Raw genomic sequence first — 13630 nt, 5'->3', positions numbered from 1 at the left:
GATAGGCCAGATAGGTGGCAAGTGTGTTTGTGAACATATTCATGTGCCACATGAGAGAAAACTAAAAAAATATGCGCGAAAATATGAGCGAGAAATGATTTATGGCCATTGGCAATTGCATCTGAGCCGGCGATGGGGGAAAGTGGGGGATAAGAACGTAAATTGGGGAATGGCAGCCACGGCTTCTCGCTTCCTCTCACTCTTATCAGCTGTATCTGTATCTGCAACTGCATACGCTAATTATTTCATATGTTCTGGGGTGGAGCAGCTTCAATTAGGTGCAATTTTATGATTTTCGTTTTGGTGTGTCGGGCCGTTTAGGGAACAACTTGTTTGATTATTGAACCGCGCGACGACTGTTTAACCCGCGATTTGCCAGCGATTCAGTCGCGATTCGCCATTTCCGATTGCTCTCAGGCTAATTTGTTTTGTAAAACGACGACGACTACGAAGCGGCCGAGAAAGATTTATGAACTGCATTAATGATCTAATTAAATAGCAACTAGCCGTGAATATCACTGGCGGACTTGCATTGTTTTTCGCCATAAATCATCGAGTGCTGTTCTGATTCAGGCTGAGACTTTCTGATTATATATTGAATTATCGACACGCGTTTATGCTAATTAATTTGATTTGCAAACTTCTATCGTATTGCCAGATTCTGAATGAAAGCTAATTGGTTTATGGGTAAATGACTTTGATTAAAAAAATTGCTAGTTACTAAGCAGAAATTATACAAAGCTTAGCCAAAAACCCCAGACTATTTTAAAAATAATTTCAAGTGAAAAAATGTATAAATGATTTCCCAGAATTTGCCAAAAAAAACTCTTATCAGCTAAATACCAGAGTCTGTAAATCCTAAATCGCCATATTTACCTTAGTTTTCTGTGATTGTTTTCGTGTCTTTTTTTCGATATATGTAAGATTATTGTTGTGTAAAAACGGTGCCCAAAATATATATTCGTGTATATTTATAATTATATATGTGTACTTTGTTCAGCTAAAATATTCATTGATTTCATTCTCTCACTATATACACAATATTGTTGTTTTTATTTCCGCTCCGATCCGACTTCAAATTTTTTCCGTTTAATATATATAATATCACAATTTCTTTTTTAAAAACGTAGACGTTTCGTAAGATTTACACTTATGATTATTTGTATGATTACTATTATTATTCGAATAATTATATATTTACAATCACAATTCAGGCGTACTAAGCATATTTATGTGGAAACGATGCGAATGTTTTGAGATTGAGATTGCGTTACTGTTTTTATTTTTATATTTATTATTATTTTTTATTGGGTTTCTCCAGGCGCTGCTGATGATGAACTTTTTGAATTTTTTGAAATTTTGCAAACGATACAAAAGCAAAATTAATAGAAACCGCGCCACCACGATGGCAATCAGAACGACAAACGAAAGGACGAGAAGATGCAAACGCAAATAATTTCGATGTTGGCGCGACGCTTTGCGTTTTCTACCCATAAACACAGAGGTATCTGTATCTCCGCTGGCTTTCATACAGGTCGAAATCGAAATCGAATTCAATTTGCCACGGACCTTCCTCTGGTCCTTATCAGCATAGCATGGATGTCTTATCGGCGAGCCAGAGGAACTCAAGTGAAATTGCCAATCTCTCCACTCGGTGAGTCTGAGTAATCTTCCTCGAAAAAAAAAGGCAGCCGAACGTTCAGCTTTGCTGCCGGGCCGATCTGATAAGCCCTGATGTAGTATATGGTCTTGTATCGCAACAAGAAATTTGAATTATTTGGAAATTAATTCGGGGTTTCGCGATAGATTCAGCTGCCACGCGCGATTTTCGGCGAATTTTCCATGTCATTGTCAGGCATTGGCTCCACCACGCGGCACTTGGCGCCCGCTCATTTTGCGCCAAAATATTTGCGAAGAGGTCGCTTATGTCACTATTATCTTGTTCCTGTTCTTGGCTCTTATTCTCACTAGCCTGTTTTTCTGTTTTTGTTTGTTTGTGTGGCCTTTCGTCCTGCACACGAAACTAAACTGAAACTGAAACTGAAGCGTCTGCCTTCTGCCTTCCGCTGTCTGCGAAACGAGAACTTTTCGAATTTATTTTCGTATTTTATTTGGGATTCCTTTATCTTATTTTTATTCTGGACCGCTGGAGTGTATTTTTACGCCAGTTTTTTGGGATTGGAATGAACCGAACGAAAAGCGAGAATACGACGTACAGATACGTGTACCAAGCGCGCACCGACATCCGAGCGGAAAACGAGTCATTCACTGAGTGAACTGAATGAATAAGGCGAATCACAAGAGCCCGGCTCGAGTGCTGTGTTGCTGCCGGCCCATGGCAACATGTTGCTGGCAACACTCGAGAGCTGGCAACTCGCGAACTCTCCCATATTATTGATTCTCCCGTCGTTTCTGGCTTTTTTAAAGGTTTAGTTATGGGATAATTTTAAAGTATTTATATTTTAAAGTAAAGACTTCAGGGTTCTTGGTATTAAAATTATATTAATCTGATGCTTGAATTTTTATCATTTATTCACAAAGTTTCAGGGATAGAATGGATTAATGTTATCTCAAAGCCATGTTACTTATAAGCTAATTAAAAAATGTTCTACATAAAATTGGTTATTTTTTTTTAGTCATTATATATCAGCAATACATTTAATAGTTAAATTATTTTTCTCATTTAATTGCTAGTATTGTTAAACTACTTTTTCGCATCTCTGCTGACGAATGAGCGCTTTGCAACATTGAATCAGCAACATATCAGGAATCTCAGGCACACGGCGACCAATGAAAATGATACATTGTTTCTGCCTTGTTTTTGTAAAAGTATAGAGGGTGAGTGAGTCAGGATAAACAGTCAGGATAGTAACGTTTAAAGGGGGTAATCTAATATAGTCTCTTCATATCTAAATAAAAGGAATATTTAGCAAATGCAGTAGCAGAGAAGCAGATAAAGCAGAGGTATCTGAGGAGGTTAAAAAATATATTACATATTTTATAAAAATTTATTTGGACTATTTTATTTAATAGTAACACATTTACAAACAAATTTAATCTATAACCATATTTTAAATTTATTTGAAACGTTTTAAAGTGCCAATTTAATAAAAGTATTTCCGGAGTGTTCTCCGACAACATTTGTTGCCAGGCAACTCGCTGAGAATGTTTCTGGCCACATGTTTCGGGTTGCCCGCGTTTTGGCCAACATAACTTGTTGGCCCAATGTTGCCGGCGTGCCATTGAAGTAATAATTGTAATAGCCACATCCAAATAAATGGCTTGCGGTTGAGAATTTGTAATCTGGCAATAATTAAATGCACATTCAAAGATATGTAGAAAATATTTTTAAATAAATTCAATTGCAAACAAATGACAAATAAATTAATAAAAGCTTTCGAGAGACAATCTACAATTGAAAATTATTTGTAGTTTTCGAAATGGCGCTTTGATTTTATGCCGATAATTGCTGCCATGAATATATAATAATTCCGAAGCGAAAAAGGGCCAAGGGGCTGTGTTTGTTTAGCAGCCAGGAAACCCTTTTTCAACTTTTTTGTTTATGGGAACAGGCTGAACTTGAATTTGAGCTACAACAACATAATCACAAAAATTACCGCCATGCATATGAAATACAAATATTCCCCCACTCGGGATCCCCCTTCCCTTCTCACCCGTTCCCGTTGCCAAAGAGCACGCAACAAAAACCAAAAAAACAAAAAACCGAAAAAAAAAAAAAACGGAGAAAAAGATTTATTGCTTTTGGCGGCGCAATTGTTGTTGCCGCTTCTGTAGAGGCGAGAGGAAGATACATATAGTAAAAAGTTGAGCCGCAATTGAAAGTGAAAAGCGTGGAAACGGGGAAGTCATCGAGAGTGTCGTCGGTCAGTGAACGCCGCCGGCTAAGGACTTCTAGTTCCTAGACCGCCTCTCCTCCTCCTTTCCGGCACATCTCGGCGGAATGGAGGAATGACTTCATTATGCCCCGAGGTCCTGTTCTTCGTCCTGCATTCAAATCTATATCAGACTTTTCAATATCCCTTTGCATACATTTAAGCGCTAATTGCGTGAAGCCATAAATCTAAATTCTGTTTTTTTTTCTCCGACAGAGACGGCACATAGCCCAGGGGGCTAGACAGGGAGAGGAAGTGCTGGCTTTGATAACTTCATTTAATGCATTTTCAACGCACCAACTAGCAACAGTTGTGCCTGTCGTTTATTTTTTATAATTTCAACTCAAAACTGTATATCCGCGTTGGGGCTGGAGGCCAGATAACGAGCCTATGTAAGAATTATTTTATATAATTTATTTTAGGAGGAAATAAGAGAGATTCTTCCAATTCATTTAGCAATAGTGTATAGCATCCACTTTTAAAAACTTTCAAAAATCTCTCTCGCTTCAGTTTCAATTGCGCTAATTTAATTTAATTTGGCATCTGTTTCGAGCACATTTAACATCCATTAAGCGAGGCAATTCTCTTGATTGCACTCACATCCTTGTCCATACACCCTGTCTAATGCACTTCTCCTCCGCCTCCCCTGCATGCGGCACACACACCCCCATTGTACACTTCCTCCTCCGATTTCCACAATCCCCCCAACCCCTCAATCAAGGCGACATTGAAGCGGGACGTCATTAGCCCATGTCCTGGGAGCGATTCCCGAATCACGAATCAGGAAGGAGCTGCCCGGGACAATGGCCACGGGCGTATCAAAAACAATTCTCGCCGCAAAATCCGTTGAATTGAAATTTCAACTTAGGAAAAAGGGTCCAGTCCACTCCCCCTTTTGGACCGTACTCCCCCTAGACCGTATCCTGGCTTCCGTCGACCCACTGCTGTCAGGCCAAAAGCTGACAAAGACGAAAATCAAAAACGTTACGTGGTCCTGGCAGCATCCACTCCAGGACTCGAAATTAGAGCCTCCCATGCAACTGCTAATGGGAGAGCACACTCGCTGCCACAAAACTAAAACTCACAAAAACAGGACAACACTTGAGGGTAAGAGATTAGAAATTATAAAAATTATTTAATAATAACAAATTATTAGTTCAAATACGGTTTCTTTAAACTGAATAGGTTCTCCTATTGTTTAATTTTAAGATAAACTAATGTAATTTTTTTTGCATCCTTTTTCCTATTCAACCTCAAGGACTATGGGAAATGGTAATACTGTAGTATCTTTATTATATTTCCTATTTCAGGACTATTCTTATGACCATTTGTGTGGATATCCCGCATCCATATTCACTGTGGCAGCAGGCTCAAACCAAGAGGGAGCGACCAGAGTCGAGTTGACTGGCAAAAGATATTCCAAACTCCCATATCCGATCCGCACACACACACACACACACACACATAGGCATACTGAAACACCCATACAATCGCACATTCCGGCTCGCATATGAGTATTGAACGACGAAATGAAACGCACATAAATCAAAATGGCCGGACAGCGGACCCAGCGACGGGTCCTCGGTCGAGAAGGACGGCGCTGCCGTTACCGCCGCTGCCATTGCCGCTTGCTCTCCGTTTTAGACTGACAGGCGGACTCCGGGCCGATTCCGGGCCCAGAGGGAAGGGAAGGGTGCTGTGGGTCCGGGAGGTGGAAAACTGAGGGAAAAGAGGCAACTTTGGGCGCACGGGAAATGAAACTGAAAAGGGAAAGGAAACGGCGTTTTGCTGCCGTTGCCGCTGCCGCTGCTGCTGTTTCTGCTCTGCTAACGGGTGGTGGTTAGTGGTGGGGTGTAAAAGAGGCCAGGGGCCAGGGGGTGGTGGTGCCGGAAAAGAGGGTGGTGCGGGACATGGCTGAGTGCGCGCTGCTGAACAAATGAAATGACGACGGGTTGACTGCCTGTCAAAAGAACAAACATGGGCGCACAAGCCTCAGTCGCTGCCTCCGCTGACGTAGCAGCCGCAGTCGACGTCACAATCAAACACAGATAAAAAATTTAGTAATATTAAGTAATAAAATATATTACACTCATAATAGTAGCTAATTATAGTACATGAATATAAAAGAAAACTATGTTAAAGTTTTACTTTTTTTGCCCCTTTATGTAATTTTGACCAAAATGTCTTCTAAAATTCGGCTTGGTGCATCGGCTATAGGAAATCAAATGAAATGAAATGCACACATGATGAAACAAAAGCCAAAGCCAAAGCCAAAAAACAAAGCAACAAAACCAAAACAACAGAAGCGGCTGGAACAAAAAATTATCAACCCGAAAGGCCGCCGCTGGCAACAGCCAGCCAGAAAGCAAAACAAAAGCTTGCAAATAAACAAAAAGGAAGCCCGGAGAAGCCATCATTGTAATCATCACCAGTCGAGGGTTAACAGGGCCGGGAGGCGGAAGGAGGACCTGGGGGAAAAGCCAGCAGGAAGAGCACCAGAAAGCGGCAGAGAAGCGGCGGCAACAGGAACGGAACAGCGGGCAGCCCCAATCCTGACAGCCACTGTCTGTGAGTGTGTGTGTGATGTGGGGGTGGGGTATCTGAGTGTGAGTGCTAGCGTGGGAGTGGGTTGAAGGCCAAGGGAGTGGGGTCGGGGGTTAAAGCCTACTCCCTGGTGTTGGTCACATTTGTGGCCTGGTACTTTACCCGCTGAATAATAATTAAGGCTAATAGAATTGTTAGTCATTATTGATAGAGATGGATTATAAAAAATATTTTACAATATTGTATAACAGAAGTAGCTCCCTATCGGCTCCTTAGACTCTAAAGTCCCTTGTTCCAGAGCCTCCTAATGAAACCATAAGTCAGAGACCATAAGATTACAGCGAATTACAAGCCGCACCTGTCATCGAGCCAACCCCTGCGACTAATTTCCGTCGAAAAATTTAAGAAAATAAAATAAAAGAAAAACAAGCATCGAACACGCCCCCCCATGTATGGCTTGGAACATCAAGTGGAAATTGAAATGTTTCCATTGTAACGAATATCAATTTCGACATTTTCTAAGGACAGGACACTGCTGAACAAAAAAAAAAAAAAGAAAAGGGCAGAAGGACATGGGGAAGAAGCGGCTGGACATGCATGCAGCGATGCGATGTCCTGTCCTGTGCGGGTTCTTGTTCCTGTTTTTCTAGTGGTGGTGTTGGCAACGCACATGTTCCAATCTAGGCGTACAAAAACTGTACATGAAATGATTACTCGAACCGGAGAAAGCAAAAAAACAACAAAAAAATTGGAATAGAATTTCAATTTTAGAAACGTGTTCCGTTCGCCGCCTAGGAGGGTGAAAAAAAAATAATACATATAGCCCACGAAATGGAAAACATTTTTTTTTTCATTTCTCATTTTTTGAAACAAGGGAACACACATTTTTTCCAGGGCGACTTGACTTGTCTTTGCCGGATTTTTGGACACTTTCTAGTGCCAGCCAGCAGCAGCCAGCTCCGCATCCGAGTGCGTGTGCGTGTGTATTGGGAAAAAAACACCCCCGAAAAACCAAAAAAACATGAACGGAAACTGAAACATGGAAACACGGACACGGACAATGACGGATGAGTGCTGTCATTATGGCGGCACTGCCGAGGGCTGAAGTGTGTCTAAAATCGAGCTGACGAACTGTCACTCACTCATTCACTCACTGGCTCGCTCGCTCCTCGGGCCCGGAGAGATTTTGTGGCATCTGGAATGGCGTACGTCTGTCCAAGCACACGAGTTCAAAAATGGGGCGGGTTTTCTCGCCGCGCTCCTCAGATTGATTGAGCTCGGAACGGATAACCCGGAAACTGCCAAAAAGCAACATGGCTGCCAAAGACATGGCTCTACTCTGTCCCCAGCATCCCCGTTTCCTTTTTGATTAATATTCATAAATACGGTGAGTCACGGAAAGGTGCAAAGGAAGATCCGCGCAGCCAAAACTGGCATCCGGAAAATGGAAAATGTTAATTGTTCGCGACGCACTCAAGTTGAAAGCGCAGGCAGCCGAAATGGAAATGGAAATGGAAGTGCGTCTGCCTTAAAGTCTCTAACTCTCTAACAATTTGTGAAGGGGCAACTGAAAATTTTCCAAATTTTATTCATGGGATTGGGTTTGGCTCTTTTTTTTCCGGGAGAAGAAAAACAAAAAATTTAATTGGTTGCGCTTGAGAGATGCTTGGCGGAGTTAAAGTTGAACAATGCCTAATGGGTTGCTCCCCTCATGGGAATCGAGAGGGGCAACATTTTGGAGCTACAAGAAGATCAAGATCAGAGTTTCTTACCCGAAACCATATAGGAAATAGACCAAAGAAGCCTTGGATGCATACCTGGAATTTAAAAAGAAAAAAAAAATTAGTAAATATTTTAAGATTGGTGGTTTATTTCTTAGTTTATTTAACTTCATTTACACTGGCAAGCTGCACTTAAAAATTCGTCACACGCTTACACGTGCGCCAAGGAAATTACACAGCGGAGCCACCCCTCGGAATCCTTTCGGAACAACCCCTTGTTGATTTTCCCCTGGCCTAATGAATCAAAGGACCAACGCACTGCCTAAAATCAGTTAAAGAAACTCCAGCAGAAAATGGCAAAGTCAACAATAACAACCACAGCCAAAAATGGTCAACTTTCCCAGCGTCCTTTTTTTGGTCCTGGGGGTTGTCCTGGCAGGAGAATTGGCAAGACCAGAACCCGTGCCTTACATGAGTTACAATATTTTTCAATTAGAAATTATTCTGTTGAAAGTAATTCGATTATTTTCACTCGGCGGGCGACACGACTGCCAACTGCCTTTGGCCGGTTGCCGTTGTCAGCTTCCGTTGGGCGCAGGACCAAGGGGACGCCAGGATCCAGGACCTTGCTGAAACTCCACACAGAAGCTGGCAAACAAAAGTGAACAAAAAATGCAGGCGAAAAATGTTTGCAAACAATTTTTCGATTGGCGCCACGGCCAAAGGTAAGGAAAATATATATATTTATATATATTTTTGTTGAGTTTTCTGTTGAGTTTTCAATTTCTTTTCATTTCCCTCTCTCTTGAAATGAATTATTTTGCCGAAAATGGAAAATCTGTTGCTGACAAAGTTAACAGTCGCGTGATAATCATTTTATCGTTGAAAGAAGAAAAAAAAACCTGTAACAGACTGGCTCCTGGTTGAGACATTAAATCCCTTTAAGGATCAGACAGAACATCGTTCTGAAGGCCCTTCAATCGTAATCGCTGATCGTTCATCGTTCATTCGTTACAAATGTCTCTGGCACTTCATAAAACAAATTTATGAACTCGCCGCTCCCGATCATTGATCTCGACATCTTCATAAGGTGCTCTGGATCCAGATTGAATGTGTCCCCAAGAAGACACTTAAAAAAACCAATAATGTTAAATGGGTTTCAAGAAGGAAAATAAATTCGTATGGATAAATGATGAATTTTAAGAAAGCATAACTATGTTTATATCATTTTAATATTTATGTTTTCTCGACCACAATTATGCTATAGTTTTTCCCCAAGTGCACTCCTTGTTATATCTCAATTGTTTGATCCAAATTCCATGCAATTGCTCCCCTGGCTACCCATTGTGGCTGCTCTTTTCGATCCGTACCTCACATTATTATTGTGCTGCCAAGTCGGACTCTGGGCTAATGAATTTAATGCAACTTTTGGCCTGGCCTGAACGCTGTGCATTGTTGGCCTGGCTGGCATTCGTCTGGGTTCGTCTGTTTGTGTTCCTCCGGTTTTTTGTGCTGACTTTCCTCAACCATTTGTGTCTGACGTTTTTGCGCACGAGTTATGCGTATTTATGATATACGCAGTACGTACATCGGAGGAGCGTTTTTCCCGCCGGCAACCGAGTTACTCCGCTTTTTAGTCTGGGTCCAAGTCGGCCAAGATGTCTTGGGCCTGGGATCTGCGCAGGCACGGGATGTTGGTTAACCTGTTGCGTTGTTGTCGGTCTTTTTTGCGCCTTTTGATTGTTAGCCGGACTCCGGACTGGGCACTGACTTGGCCGACTTGGACCGGTTTATGACATTTTCTTGTAAGCCACGCACCTACAAGTCAAATTTATCTCGCTCATTGCGGAATGAAGTTGTTACAGTTTTTCCCTCCGTTCGATTTGAGTTGATTTTTGATTGTCACACAATTGTGACATGAAATGACGCAATGCACGAGTTATGGCTCCGACTGCTCCCCTTAACCCATTTATGTCCCACTACAAGATAATCAAGCCGGGATCTGGTACAAGGTTTTTTTTTCAGAGCTATTAGCTCACGGTTAAGTTGAGTTATTATTCTCAATGACTGTTTTGTATAAACTATGATTAGGGATTGGTATTTCCTGTCCCAAATTCTGGATAATCAAACAATTTTTGACTCATATTTCCAAGGCGCACAGGTCGACTGAACCAAAAAATGGCAGAGTTTAAGGAACACCATACAAATAAAGCGAGAACCCAAAGAGGACGACCCTTGGCCCTTGGCCATGACCAACATGGTAATCCAATTTGGCCAAAGGCTTCCTGGAATCCCGATCCTGCTCCCATTTCAAAGTCGAGTTCAAATCGATTCATTAAAATCGTGGCAAGGGATCGATACACAGATTTGCCAACTGCCAAGAGACAAACCATAAAGAAGGAAATCGAACGAAAATAAAAGAGCTGACCAGACACTGACATACTCGGGCCATAATCAAATGGCAGGCACACTCACACACACTGCCGGACGGACAGTGGGTCCGAGAAGTTCGCAGCTTGTGGTAATTTTGTGGGCGTTTTTACTTAGATTAGGTCAGGGAACGTGCTTTGAATAGGGCACCCGACTCTCCAAGACGTCTATCTAAGCCATATCAGCATCGCCATGTCGATGTTGTCGTCCTTCCTGTGTGCGTGCGAATCAGTTTAACGAGTTGTTGGCCAAAGGGGTAGATAGGGGGGCACCTCCTTTCACAACACGGCCATCTCCTGTTGGCCCAATATATGCATGCGGCGCACATAAATCACTGTCAACCATAATCATTTAAAATCAATCAAAATGCGAACGCTTTGACTGCAGAATTGCCTGGAATTGGCCGAACGTGGCCAAGTCCCAGCTTCGAGCTTCAATCCCTGGCCAACATCTCCTCGCTCACACATGTGCATTAGCACGGCTTGTTGTTGTCCCGCCCCCTCTGGTCGGGGTCTGGTCCTCCCTACCAGCCCCCCCCCTCCCTCTGCACTCCCCCTCGCCCAACTCTTTTGGCCTCCTATCAAACGTCTATGATCTCGTGCAGTTGGTCAGTTCTGGCTGTCTGGACTTTCGGTTCGATTCGAGGGTTGCCGCCTGGAGTTGAAGCGATTAGTGGCCTACAGCACAATCTCTCGTCGCCCCCGACTCCTCCCCCTACATTCTCCCTCTTTCTCTGCGCGATTTTTGTTTTTTTTTTTCCCCACTCTGGTCTGCCGTCAATTTTGTGCAGTTTTTACGCGTGTGTCTCAACCTGTCCGAAACGGCCTCAGTTCTGGTGAGCGGCGACTGTTAGAAAATCGCACACACACACACACACTCTCGAAAAAGCTTCGGCATTAGCATATCGACTCCCCCGCCAAGGCCCCCTGGACTTGTGTTTTGACGGAGGTCCTCTCCAGCCCCCTCCCACAAAAGTCCAGGGTCGTTGTTTGCTGGTGTCTCGAACAGACTATCGGCCGAACTGTGCGTCATGCATCCATCCATCTAACGAGGGCCGAGTACAGTGGGCGCCAAAAATAGGCTTTCCAAAAAATATAAATTTTTTTACAGACTCTTACTATAAGAGAAACAAATCCTACGATCTATACTTTATAAATTGTACAATTTATTCAAAAACTTTGTAAAAATCTGAGAGATACATCCATAGTCCGCCACTCGGATTGATTTCCAGCCAGACAGTGCCAGTGGCGGTGCAGTTGTGGATTTTGTCAGTGAGCAGTGCGCCCAAGTGGTGCAGCAGTCATAAGCTGATCCACTTTGGGTGGGCCGAGCCGCTTATCGAGCTGCAATGACGCCACCGAGCCACCGAACTGAGCAACTCGAACCGTTCAGATAGATAACCAATATAGAACGAGGCGTAAATTGCGCCTCAAATTATCAATAGATTGACGATTGGCCAGAAGCAAATTGCAATGCTGGCTTATATAAGTGCTTATCGATTCCATCTGGAGGTGTTTGCTCGGTTTCTCGGCTTGTATCTGTATCTTTTCGCTTTCGCCCCCAAGCAGATGCCAGTCAATGTTCGATGCTTTGGCACCTGTCAGGGGGCGAGTGTGTGAGTGCCATGAGTATCTGTGTGTTATTGTGTGTGTGTGTGTGTCTCTGAGACTGTGTAGGTGGATATATATCGTGTGAACTGCCGCATATGTTAATGTTCCCCTGGCTGGCCGCCATCTTCCACTATATGTACCAGAGTGTGTATAGTTCTCGCCCCTCTTTAATTTGCCTTTGTTTTTGTCGGTAAGTTTTTTTGGCCATGGCAGTCTTAGAAAATTACAGTGGAGACTTCACACAAGTTCCTATTCCTCCTTTTTTTTTTTCTCTCTTTATATTTTGAATAATTTAAGTCTAAGAATTTCTTCGGGTTTACCTTTTTGCCTTCACCTTTGTGGCTTTGCTTTGGTTTCCCCGGCTGTGGTTTCATTTCCAGCTCCGGCGGCTTTCATAATAATAATGGCGATAAATCATAAAAATTGCACCTTTCATTCAACCCGGAGTTGGAGCTGAAGTCGGGGGCTTTTCGGCCCTTTTTGGGCACTCCGCCGATCGCCGACCGCCGACCGACGTCCAAGTCTTTCCCTTTTCCTGTCTCTGGCCCCTAATGATAACTTGCAGCCGAATTTGCACTACCTACTCGGATTTAAAAATGGTTGTGCAAAATATTTAAAAATAACTTTGTTATATTGTAGTTGACATATTTTTGGGATTGTTCAGCTTGTGGCGCTTAAAGCGTGGCGGGAACTATTCCTTTTTTGGGATGCCTCACAAGCTGTGTTCGAAAACAAATACCATTTGGCTTCAAATTTTGGTTAACGTGTGTTTCGTGTTGTTGCTGTTCTGGCTTTTGAATTTTGCGTGTTTTGAATAAATTTTATGCGTTTGCAGTTGACATGACATGTGCGTGCAAACATTTTTCATTTCCCCATTTTGTATGCCATGCTAGTATTTCAAAATATATTCGTAATTAAATACAAACAACAAGGGGCACAGCCGACCAGACCAGGCCCGACCGAGTGCCGAGAGTCGAGAAATATTATGCTCCAAATTGAGTTTTATTGTGGCTCATATGTTTGCCCAAAAAGGATAAGGATCTGATGCCGGGCTCATTGCACTAATTACAGGACTCGCTCATTCATAATCCGGAGACTGAATTCCTGTTCAGCTTTGCGTGCTGGAATGTCTTTTTTATGTGTGTGTACTTATAATTGTGGAGCAATTAAGATTATAGTGGGTGGCCTGAGCCAGAAGTGTGTTGGGGAATTTCAGTGCCCAGTTCCAGATTCAGGCTTTATTTGAAATCTGATTAAATGACGAAAAAATGTCGTAACTAATAAGATTAATTCATGCAGCTATAAGTATGTTTAGAAATCATTTCATACACTTTTCGGGTCAATTATATTCTAATAAAGTCTCCATAAATAATACCCGTCCGCTATTATTTGTCAGAATTTTCTTTCGAGCCAATATACTAGAACCTTTTCA

The 13630-nt window shown here is 42.5% G+C and overlaps 1 protein-coding gene across 7 annotated transcripts in view; it reads right to left on the bottom strand.

The window, feature by feature from the left end:
- Positions 1-13630, bottom strand: part of LOC6500572 (homeotic protein antennapedia) — a 93698-nt gene that overhangs the window by 31351 nt on the left and 48717 nt on the right. Inside the window, exon 1 of one of the 7 annotated variants that reach the window (XM_032451815.2) lies at positions 877-1208. The exons of the other annotated variants lie outside the window; for them this stretch is intronic. The gene's annotated coding sequence lies outside the window, so the exon portion shown is untranslated. Of the gene's footprint in view, positions 1-876; positions 1209-13630 lie in introns of those variants that run through there. 7 annotated transcript variants of the gene reach the window in all.

The sequence above is a fragment of the Drosophila ananassae genome, chromosome 2L (assembly GCF_017639315.1).
Source record: "Drosophila ananassae strain 14024-0371.13 chromosome 2L, ASM1763931v2, whole genome shotgun sequence".
In the NCBI taxonomy this organism is placed as follows: Eukaryota; Metazoa; Arthropoda; class Insecta; order Diptera; family Drosophilidae; genus Drosophila; species Drosophila ananassae.
Note: the sequence above shows the minus strand (reverse complement) of the source record. Positions and strands in the feature narration are given on the sequence as shown.